Raw genomic sequence first — 11,999 nt, forward strand, 5'->3', positions numbered from 1 at the left:
ATTATCGAGACGATATGGGATTATAATCAACACAATGGAATACCAAGAACATTGTGGAATTACCTTGACTTTGTTTCCTTGCTGGATTACTTCTGACTTTGGTCTTCCTTGCTGGATTACTTCTGACTTTGGTCTTCCTTGCTGGATTACATCAAGCTCAAGGACATTTGAAGGTCTAAGTTCACGGTTGGAATTCATCCCCATGGACAGGTGATGATTTCCAAAGGGGGGACTGTAGTGAACCAGATAACCTCAAATCTACCAGATGGACAGAGACTGTTATTTTCATTGATCTGAATAAGTCTGAACCATCTGATGAACTTTCTTTCTTGAATTAATCAAGCAGAAAAGACAATTCTTTATAATCATTACTGTCTTACAAATGTTTTGATAATCAAATTGTGTTAGTTCACTCAATGCTTTACAGGTTGAAAAGAACTACTAATTTTTATTTTTACATAAACAGTAAGTAATGATTTTTGTTCCTCATTCAGAGAAGAAATCACCTGAATATGCCTTTCTTGATTTTCTGTCTGAAATGAGCAAGCTGTCGTAAGTATGTTAAAGGTTGGTTTTCGGTCAACTAAAATGTTTACCGAGAAAAATGTCATGTTTTACTATTTGAAAAGATTACAAAGTGTGAGACTCCACGAAGTCTGCTGTTGCTGCAATAATCTTTTCTGTATGTTGTAAACAATCCTTGACTTATGATAACATCTTACGTCACAAATCCACTCCTCTTTCTGGTCCTTCCACGAATCAGAAAGCTCTAAATTGAACAGGAAGTCGACCCAAATAAAATGTGGCAACTTCTCAGTTCATAGAGAAGAGAATGGAGATTAGAGAATTATGAATTCCAGAGTCCAAGAGAATGTGAGAGTTCCAAGATTGAGAATGCAGTCGGTTCTGAAAGCTTCAGAGCAATGAAGAATCCAGAGGTTTTTTGGGGATTATAATTCTGTTTTGAGCTAATCAACGCACGACTTTCTGAAGGTTTGGTAGCTCTCGACGGAGACGCTGAAACGAGTCAGAAAGGAACTACATCCAACGCTGATTCATCGTCAACAGGTAGATGGTTCTATTTTGACCAAGTGTACCGTGAGAAGCTGAGATCGGACGGAGCGTGCAACTTCTGGTCAAACAGATTAAATTCCCTCACACATTTCCTCTGTAAGATAAATCTCAATTTAATCTTAAACTCTTCTCTCTCATAAATCTGTACAGATATTTTTAGAAATGTCTGAAGCAAAGTCCTCAAATCACCGCCGAGTGATTTGAAGTTCATTTTCTGTGAAACTGTCTGTTATTATTTTCATATTTTGCCAAATTAATGTAAATGTTTGATGTTAAACTTTGATTCTGAAAATAAATGATTCCATTCATTTGATGGGTCAAAGATAAACAACGTCTCTCGTTACATTTCTGTTAAATTCAATGCACGACATTTACAGTCAGAAAAATGAAGAACTCGTGAAAAGTATGCATAAATATATATCCATATATTTGTCATACAACAAGTGACACGTACCTCACGTGTCTCACTACAATTGTCCCTAGGTGTGAGTGAGAGAGTGAATGGTTGTTTGTCTCGTTTGTCTCTATGTGGCCCTGTGATGGACTTGCGACCCGTCCAGGGTGTACCCCGCCCCTCGCACAGTGATTGCTGGACATGGGCACCGGCGACCCCCGTGACCCAAAATGGAATAAACGGGTAAAGAAAATGGATGGATGGATATTCCTTCTTGTGTTTCCTTATAATCCCTACTAATTTATTTTTATACTTCTTATATTTCTCTTCGGCCTCTTGTGTTCTCAATTTCAAGAAACATGTATACAAATATATATATATTTTTTAAACAAGCATTTCTCAACCCTTTCGTCATCCATGGTTGGTCAACAACATTTCTCTTTGTATAATTATTTTGCACACAATTCTTTTCATACAGAGCTCCTAAAATATTCATATACTCATCATATGATCTGTTCACATCATCAACATACACGTCTTTCCAGCTTTGTTTATGTAAATCATCTTTTAATTTGGCCAATGCTTTTTTTTTAATGTGTTTATTGTTTTTTTCTTAATTGTGATTTCTTTTGTAATGCTTTGATCATTTTTATAAATCGTGAAAACTGGTAAATGATCACTCAAATCACTCATTAAAATACCTCCCATCACATCCCCATTTGTTACATTTGTGAAAATATTATCGATTACTGTAGCGCTATGAGTTGTAATTCTTGTTGGTTTTGATATTAACGGATAAAGATTTAAACTATACAATGAATTTGTAAATGTACTGATGTTATTTGAATCCGTTTTATTTCCCAGGTCAATATTAAAGTCTCCACACAAAAAAAATGCTTTTATAAAAAATCTTGTCCAATATTTGTACAATTTTATCAGTGAATATTTCTATATTTGATCCTGGAGATCGATATACACAACTTATCAATATGTTTTTATCATTCTTGTTTATTATTTCTATTGTTATTATTTCCATGTTATTATCAACAATTATTGACATTTCATTAATTAACACATTTTATTTCATTTTTAACAAATAGAGCCACTCCACCTCCCCTTTTGTTGCTTCTGTTCACATGATATAATTCATACCCTTCCATGTGAACATTATTTGTGTTTTCATCATTGAGCCATGTCTCTGACAGTGCTATTATTGTAAAAGTTCTGTTTAGCTGTTTTAAATAATCTGTTATTTTGGATATATTTGCATTCATACTTCTACTATTAAAGTGAATAAGAGAGAGACCTCCATTTGTCATATTGATGTCATTAAACTGTTCTTCATTGTAATATTCACAGTCTTTTATTGCAGGGAAAAATTTGTATCAATCACATCTTCAACATTGTATATTTTAAACTCTAAGTCTTCGTATGTTGCCATGTTTTAATGTATTTGTTCATTTTTACATTTTGTTAATTTCTTGTTTATGAAGTTATGTCAATGATTTATCATCTGTTCTCTCCTGAGCTCATTTTAGTCTTTCCAAATCCTTGAGTTCTTTTATTATTTTAGCCTGAGATCCTTCCTGTATTTTGATCCAGATGTTTCCATTTCTTGTCCAAGTTGATGATATTTTTTTCTGTTTTTTCAACAACCTTGCTTCACGTGCAATAATTCCATTTTTTTTAGTTAGATGTTCATTTATGTAAACATTTGTTCCCTTCAGTTTTTTTGCTTGCATTATTACCTTGTTTCTGGATTTCCTGCTAACGAACTTGATGACTATGTATGGTTTGAGTTTATCAGATTTGTTGGGCAGGGTGTGACAGATTGAAATGTCCTCATGTTCGATGTCAATGTCTTTGTTTTGTAAAAATTTCACTACTTGCTCCTCCAGAGTCTGTAGTTCTTCCTGTGGTGCGTCTTCTGTAATGTTAGTACCTGCAGCAACTCTTGCATGTGTCCGGTTCCTAACTTCCAGTCCATTGATCACCAAGTTGTCTAGTCTTGTGTATTGTTCCAAGTCGTCTACTTTTTGTTCCAGTTCAGCTGTTTTTTTTGTCTTTATTACTTATCAGTTCTTTCAATATTTTCACTTCTTCAATCAGACCGGTCAGAAGTTCACACTTGGATGCTAATCTTGTCAGTTCAGCACTTATAAAGTTCAAAGATTTTTTAACTTCCTCCATATCTTCTGAATTATTTTCCAACTCTTGTTTCCTTAGTTTGTGTTTGCTCGGCATTACTCACGCTACTTCTGGATTGTTGGTATCAACTCTCAGAAGCACAAGGTCTAGCCACGAGGTTCGCAGATTTATGTTGTTAGCCGAGGCCTAGCGGCAACAACCCCCAGATCCCACGCGGTCTCTCGGTTTACTCGGCCCCAGCTGCTCAGTTTACTCTGCAACAGCTCCCAGATCCGACCGCTGTAGCTTAGCTCCCTCGGCTTCAGCGGCTCGCAGGTCCAAATGGCGCAGACCGAGTCTCTGTTGTAACAACCCCCAGGTCCGACAGCTGTAGCTCGGCTCCCTCGGCTTCAGCGGCTCGCAGGTCCAAACAGCGACAGACCGGGTCTCCGCTGTAACAACCCCCAGGTCTGACAGCTGTAGCTCGGCTCCCTCGGTCCAACGGCTAGTGGCGTTAGCACTCACCAGGCCTCACTCACAATGTTTCCGACTGTTTACAATGATTCCGACTGTTTACAATGTTTCCAGCTGTTTCTGATGTTTCCGACTGTTTATAATGTTTCTGACTGCTTACAATGTATCTGTTTACAATGTTTCTGACTGTTTACAATGTTTCTGAGAGTTTACGATGTTTCTGACTGTTTACGATGTTTGACTGTTTACGATGTTTCTGTTTACCATGTTTCTGACTGTTTATAATGTTTCTGACAGTTTATAATGTTTAACTGCTTACAATGTTTCTGTTTACAATGTTTCTGACTGTTTATGATGATTCTGACTGTTTACCATGTTTCTGACTGTTTGTGATGTTTGACAGTGAAAATGGGTTTTTCATGTTGTTTTCCTGTTTTGACTTGGTTTGGCATTTCTGTTGAAGTCTCTGTTATTGCCTGTAAACTGACACGAGAGTTACATTATTAATGGATTAGCGGAACCGTGTCCAGCACTGGTGGTAGCCATCTTGGATTTTGATGTGACAACCCCATTTTTGATAGTGAGCTTTCTGGCATTCAGATGAAGCCACACACCAAAATGGAAGTCGATACCTCAGTTTTCCTCCGTCATGCTCACAACATGGACAAAAAGATGGAGAGTATTTCTATTTTCCGCTATTCGCTCTACAATGGGGGACAACAAAGATATTAAACCATTGTGTGTTTTTATGGGCTGAGATGGCGTAGTTAGGGCAACTGACTTGGGACCAGAAAGTTACGGCTCGACTCCCAGCCATTCCCACCACGTGTCGTGGTGTCCCTGAGCAAGACATCCAATCCCTAACTGCGTCCCGGGTGCTTACATAGCTGCCCACTGCTCCACCTAGGTGTATCTCAAGGTGTGATGGGTTAAATGCATTTCGTCATTGTATGGAAACATACAGCACATAGTGTAAATGACCTTTCTAATATTTTCTTTATCGTAAATTGGTTCCTAAGTGTTTATTACTCTGCTGCATCAATGATGCAGCTAATGCTTTTATTTTGAAAGGCACTGAACAACAAGGTTTCATAAATTAAGTGTTGCAAACTGTACAGCAGCAGCGCAAACCACAGGCGCAAACTCCAGTGTGCAGAGAGATGTGCTCCACGGCTAAAAGGAAAAATGGATTATTAAAATGTAATTCTAAGCTGCAAACGATTCCTTAGCACCTGGTTAGTGAGGGAACAAGGTTGGTACTAGAGTTTTGTTGTGTAAATTCAATTCAATTCAAAAATACTTTATTAATACTTTATTAATTTAAACTTTATTTATTAAATGTATATTTACTTATATTTCACAGAGTATATTGGTTTCTACTAAGTGTAAAGGTTGTGTTTTCACTCACTAGAGGGCACACGTGCCCTTTAGTAATTTAGTCATATAGTAATGCAAAGGCCTTTTTCTACTTGGATTATCAAGCATGCATCAGGATAGTCTCAACCAGCTGGTCAAAGCAGATGGCCGCTTGTCCTGAGCCTGGTTCTGCTGGAGGTTTCTTCCTTTTAAAAGAGAGTTTTTCCTTTCCACTGTTGCCACTGTTCTTGCTCAGGATGGGAGACTGCAATGAAGCAAAGATTCAATTTGTCTGCTGGATTCCTTAGATAGCGAACTTTACTAATTGGCTTTTATGTATGTGAATGTTCCTGTAAAGTGCCCTGAGACAACTTTGTTGTGATTTGGTGCTATATAAATAAACTGAATTGAATTGAATTGTATATTGTATGTTATGTAAAGTCACAGACAGTTGCAGTACGTGTATCTTATTTAATTGTTTGGTATAGGAAAGGTTAAAGGCAACATGCTGTTGGAGTTACAAATGGTATTTTTGACTTTGTGTATTTTGTAGCTCTTACGGTGTGTTCCATAGAAGGATTGTGAAGCATCAGTTTAAGAAACCATCTTTTCAGCTGTACACATAGTACTTGTACACTTATATTAGATGGCACAAATGTTCCCTCCTATTAAAATAATGCCACTTTCTTCTTTTTGTAAGCTTTGAAATATCTGAGAAATGTTGTGCTTTTCTTGTTTAATTTCAAGAATGATGGATGGATAAATACTGTACATAATAATAATAATAATAATAATAAATAATTTTATTTAAAAAGCGCCTTTCATGACACCCAAGGACACTTTACAGTAAGAACAAAGATCAACAGGAATAAATTAAATAAAGAATATAAAATACATACAGAATATAAAATGCATAAAGAATATAAAATGCATACATCAAATTTAAGGATAAGCGAGTCTAAAGAGATGTGTTTTCAGAGCAGTCTTGAATATAGAAAGAGAGGTGGTGTTTCGTAAGTCAGGGGGTAGAGAGTTCCAGAGATGAGGGGCAGAGCAGGTGAAGGCCCTGCTCCCCATGGTGGAGAGGCGGGCAGAGGGTACATGGAGATGTAGTGAAGAGGAGGATCTGAGAGAGCGAGAGGGGATGGAGATGTGTAGGAGGTCAGATAGGTACGGAGGGGCAAGGTTGTGGATAGCTTTGAAAGTGAGAAGAAGAATTTTGAAGACGATGCGCGATTTAACCGGGAGCCAGTGGAGCTGCTGCAGGACAGGAGTGATGTGGTTATAGGAGGAGGTTTGAGTGATGACACGGGCAGCTGAGTTCTGGACCAATTGCAGCTTCTGGAGAGATTTGTTGGGGAGGCCATAAAGAAGGGAGTTGCAGTAGTCAATCTGGGAAGTCACAAGACTGTGAACAAGGATGGCTGTGGAGCGGGGTGTGAGAGAAGGGCGGAGACGGTTAATATTTCAGAGATGGAAATAGGCAGACCGAGTGACGTTGTTGATGTGTGAAGTGAAGGAGAGAGTGGTGTCGAGGATGACACCAAGACTCTTGACCTGAGGCGAGGGGGATAGCAGAGAGTTGTTAAGGGGGATGAGAAGATTTTCTGATTTTGAAAGAGAGTTTTTGGTACCGACAAGAATGATTTCTGTTTTGTTACTGTTTAGTTGTAGGAAATTGTTAGAAAACCAGTGATTTAGCTCATTAAGACAGTCGGTGAGGATGGAGTGTGGGTGGGTGGAGTTTGGTTTTGTTGACAAGTTAGTGCTGTGTGTCATCAGCATAACAGTGAAAATGGACACCAAATTTACGGAAGATGTGACCTAGAGGAAGGAGGTAAATGATGAAGAGGAGGTGTCCGAGGGCAGAGCCTTGGGGGACACCCGTGGAGACTGGGAACGAAAGGATTTGAGCTGAATGAATTGAGTGCGGTCAGAGAGATATGATTTGAACCAGTCTAACGGAGTGGAGTGTTTAAAGAAGGGGCCCCACGTCCGAGCTTTGCCCTGACCCCTCACCTCTGCTACTCAACAAGACGCTGTCATTAAAAAAAAAAAAAAACAAAGCAAAACAAAAAAATGTAGAAACGTTTCGTCTTTCATCCGAAAGACTTCCTCAGTCTGAGGTGCTGTATTCAGCTCATTCTTATAAATAGCACCTTCTCAGAGTGGATCAACCAGTTTGCAGCTGACAGCCAAAACCAGCTGCTCACATGATCAAGAAGGACCATCAGCCTAACAATGGATCATTAGCACACTGATGGCTGTTTGCTATAGAGCTCTGGAACATACGTCACTGCGTTGAGGGCGTGTGGGGGTGTGTTCCTCAGAAAAAAAAAAAAAACCTCTGGTGTTTTTCATGGTGTCACTGCTGTATCCTCCTTCATAATGCTGAAAAGCAACTCAAAACAAAGTGGACTATATCGTGACAAACTTCTTCCAGATGCCAAAAAACGAAGCATGGAAAAAATAGGCAAAATTGGAAATGTCGCCCCTTTGAAAAAATTAAAAAGGAGCAGTGACCCGGAGTAATATTTGCCTCCACTGACATTCCCAGTCATTTTATCAGACCTGGTGTGTGCCAGTGCTTACACTGCAAATAATTTAAAGAATTAGAAGTTACTGGAATCGCTTGCCCAATCTACGAAAGGCTGGGTAGACGATTTGGACATTTTTAAAACCCCGGATTGTGAATATGTTGTGGTTTGAACAAAGGTACATTGTTCTTGGTTCCATAATTTTACATAAATTATTAATGTATATTATTTTAGAATCAATCAACCTTCTGTATATCCTGATGCATGCTCAATAATCCAGGTAGAAAAATCCAAAAAAGTTCAATCTGGTCCTCTGGACATTAAAAAACAACAACAACAACAACAACAAAGCAAAAAAATATAGAAACGTTTCGTCTCTCATCCGAGAGACTTCCTCAGTCTGAGGTGCTGTATTCAGCTCAGTCTCTTAAATAGCACCTTCTCAGAGTGGATCAACCAGTTTGCTGCTGACAACCAAAACCAGCTGCTCACATGGTCAAGAAGGACCATCGGCCTAACAATGGATCATTAGCACACTGATGGCTGTTTGCTATTCACAGAGGGCTGAGTGATACTAGCCATAACAGCATTGAGGGGGACAGTTGAACCCGCAGGCCTCCACCCCTGTTTAATGATGGACAATTTCTTTTCACAAAGATGGCCTCCTTTACTCCTCTCTCAAACCATCATTCCTCTCTGTCCAGGATGTGAACATCTTCATCCCTGAAAGAGTGACCGCTGGCCTGGAGATGAGTGTAGACCGCAGAGTCCTGGCCTGATGATGTTGATCATCAGCACAGAAGATCAACATCATCAGGCCAGGACTCCGTGTTCAACTGTCCCCCTCTTACACTGCTCTTATTGCTAGTCACTCTGACCTCTGTGAATAGTAAACAGCCATCAGTGTGCTAACGATCCATTGTTAGGCTGATGGTCCTTCTTGACCATGTGAGCAGCTGGTTTTGGTTGTCAGCAGCAAACTGGTTGATCCACTCTGAGAAGGTGCTATTTAAGAGACTGAGTTTAGTGCAGCTCCTCAGACTGAAGAAGTCTTTCGGATGAAAGACGAAACGTTTCTACATTTTTTTGTTTTGTTTTGCTTTGTTTTGTTTTGTTGAGTGTCCAGAGGCCCAGACTTAACTTTGTTAGAATTTTCTACCTGGATTATTGAGCATGCGTCAGGAACACGCTGTCAGTTTCCCTGAAATGTTTTTTTTTTAAAGAAAAGTCTAATAAAGTGACGTCATCATAGATTTACTACAACAGGTTGTTAAATAGCTGACTTATCACAGCTCTGACCTCCTTCAGCCTCATGTCGACTTTATGTTTTGAATACGAGCTCTTTGAAAATGTCAGATTGACTCCGCTTTTCATTGCGCAACGCGGTTAATTAACTGCGTTGTTTACTGCGTGAAGTTTGCGGTGTTCACACAGTTCATGAGCTGATTTTAAAAAAGTCAGAAGAAATGTCGAAGCTCCTTCAGGTCTTACCTGAGCTGCTGACAGAAGCACATGGAGGTCCGTGAAACCACAAAACTCCTCCGTCGGAACAAGAAAACGCATGAGCTTTGAGGAGGAAGCGAGGTACAGTCCTTGGTGTCCAAACGTTTCCTTCCTGTTTCGGATTTGTAAAACTGATTTTGTAGCTTTTCTCCTCCCGCGGCTCCATCTGAGGTAACACCACAAGGGGCACACGGTTCATCTGTCTGTATGTCAGTCTGCCTGTTTGTCTTTCTGTCTTCCTGCCTGCCTGCCTGCCTGCCTGTCTGTCTGTCTTGAGTTATAGACCTGTTTTTGTGGTGGGTGTGGATTGGACACCAAACGTTAATCAGCCGCAGATTTACACCCAACGGTCACTTTCTGAAAGTTTCAAGAAACTGTGTCCAGTGGTTCACAAGATATTTTACTAACAGACAAACAGGGTTGACTCCAACAGTTTAATGCTGAAATTTTAGGCTTTCCACGCAATGAGGTATAGGCTATTATATTACAGATCTTAATGTTCCATATTTTCCTAACAGAGCACTTTGCTCTCAGGCTGCAGGTTTACTTGTGGTTCCTAGAATTTACAAAAACAGAATGGGAGGCAGTTCATTTCCTTCAGTTATCAGGCTCCTCTCTTGTGGAACCAACTTTTAGTTTCTGTCTGTGAGACTGACACATTGTGTAGTTTTAGGACTGGGCTTTTGGGTTTCCTGAGCTATTCCTTAGTTCTGCTGCTATAGGCTTAGACTACTGGAGGACAAATTGACCATATTTCCTCTCTCTGCTGCTGTCTTGACTTACTCTACTCTACCTGTTTGTATTTGCAATTATTTCTATCTTAACATGTTTTTAGTCTTTCCTCCTATAGAAACTACACCTGGACCTGTCATTCTGTGTTTGTTTCTCCCTCCTGTTCCTCTCAAACCTGTGGTTGAAGCAGATGGCCACTCATCCTGAACCTGGTTCTACTGGAGGTTTCTTCCTGTTAAAATTGAGTTTTTCCTGTCCGCTGTCTCCTTTGTGCTTGCTCAGGATGGTAGATTGTGATGAAGTGAAGATTAAACATAATATGCTGCTTCCTTAGAGAACTGTACTGAAAGTCTTTTATAATATATGTGAATGTTTCTGTTCAGTGCCCTGAGACGACTTCTGTTATGACTTGGAGCTACAGTAATAAACTGTATTGGATTATGTGTATAGCATATGGGTTGTTACCGTAACGACTCTCAGCTACTACCACACCTAAATGATGAATTGATGCCTTTTTGTTTTGTTTTCCTTAGTTCAATCGGCTCTGCCGGTCATCTTCAATGAAGCTGGCTCCAAAAATTAACCAATTAAAGACAAACACCCAGTGACTATATCCTAAAAAATCATAGAAGTATGTTCAAAATATATTTTGCTAACAGACCAACAGAGTTGTCTACAAAAGATTTTGTGCAATCTGTTGGCATTCACAACACGTGGTGAGGGTAACTCTCAGGCAGTACCACCAAACCTTAGGCCAATTTCTGTAATATTGACTGAGTTACAGCTACTGGGGCACTGTGGCTGAGTGGTTAGAGCAGACATCCTCCAATAGGGGTTTGATTCCACAAGCAGTCACAAGTTGAAGAGTCCCTGGGCAAGACTCTGAACCCCTCATTGTCTCTGATGTGTCCCATCAGTGTATGCATGTGATCTAAAGCTCTGATTGGTCTCTACAAATTCAAATTATCTTTGTAGAGATGTAGTAGAGCACTGTATGAATGTGTGTGGTAGAGTACTGTATGAATGTATGTGTGTGTAGTAGAGTGCTGAATTAATATATGTCTAGTAGAGGGCTGTATGAATGTGTGTATAGTAGAGTGCTGTATGAATGTTCGTGTGGAGTAGAGTGCTGTATGAATGTGTGTGTTGTAGAAAGCTGTATGAATGTGTGTGTTGTAAAGTGCAGTGTGAATGCGTGGGTTGTTGACTGCTGAATGAATGTGTGTGTAGTAAAGTGCTATATGAATATGTGTGCTGTAGAGTGCTGTATGAATGTGTGTGTAGTAGAGTGCTGCATGAATGTGTGTGTAGTAGAGTGCTGTACGAATGTGTGTGTTGTAGAGGGCTGTATGAATGTGTGTGTAGTGGAGTGCTGTATGAATGTTTGTGTAGTGGAGTGCTATATGAATGTACATGTGTAGTAGAGTGCTGTATGAATGTGCGTGTTTAGTAGAGTGCTGTATGAATGTGTGTGTGTCAAGGAGTTCTGTATGTGAATGTGTGTGTAGTAGAATCCTGTATGAATATGTGTGTATTAGGGTGCCGTATGAATGTGTTTGTGTGTTTTTAGAGTGCTGATTGTATGTGTGTGTAGTAGAGTGCTGTATGATTTTGTGTGTTGTAGAGTGCTGTATGAATATGTGTGCTGTAGAGTGCTGTATGAATGTATATGTAGTAGAGTGCTATATTAATGTGTGTGTGTGTAGATTGTTGTCCGAATGTGTGCGTTATAGAGTTCTGTATGAATGTGTGTGTGTGTGTGTAGTAGTGTGTTGTATGAATGTGTGTGTGAGTGTGTGTGT

Source organism: Nematolebias whitei, chromosome 12 (genome assembly GCF_014905685.2).
Source record: "Nematolebias whitei isolate Nwh7 chromosome 12, NemWhi1, whole genome shotgun sequence".
Taxonomy (NCBI): domain Eukaryota; kingdom Metazoa; phylum Chordata; class Actinopteri; order Cyprinodontiformes; family Rivulidae; genus Nematolebias; species Nematolebias whitei.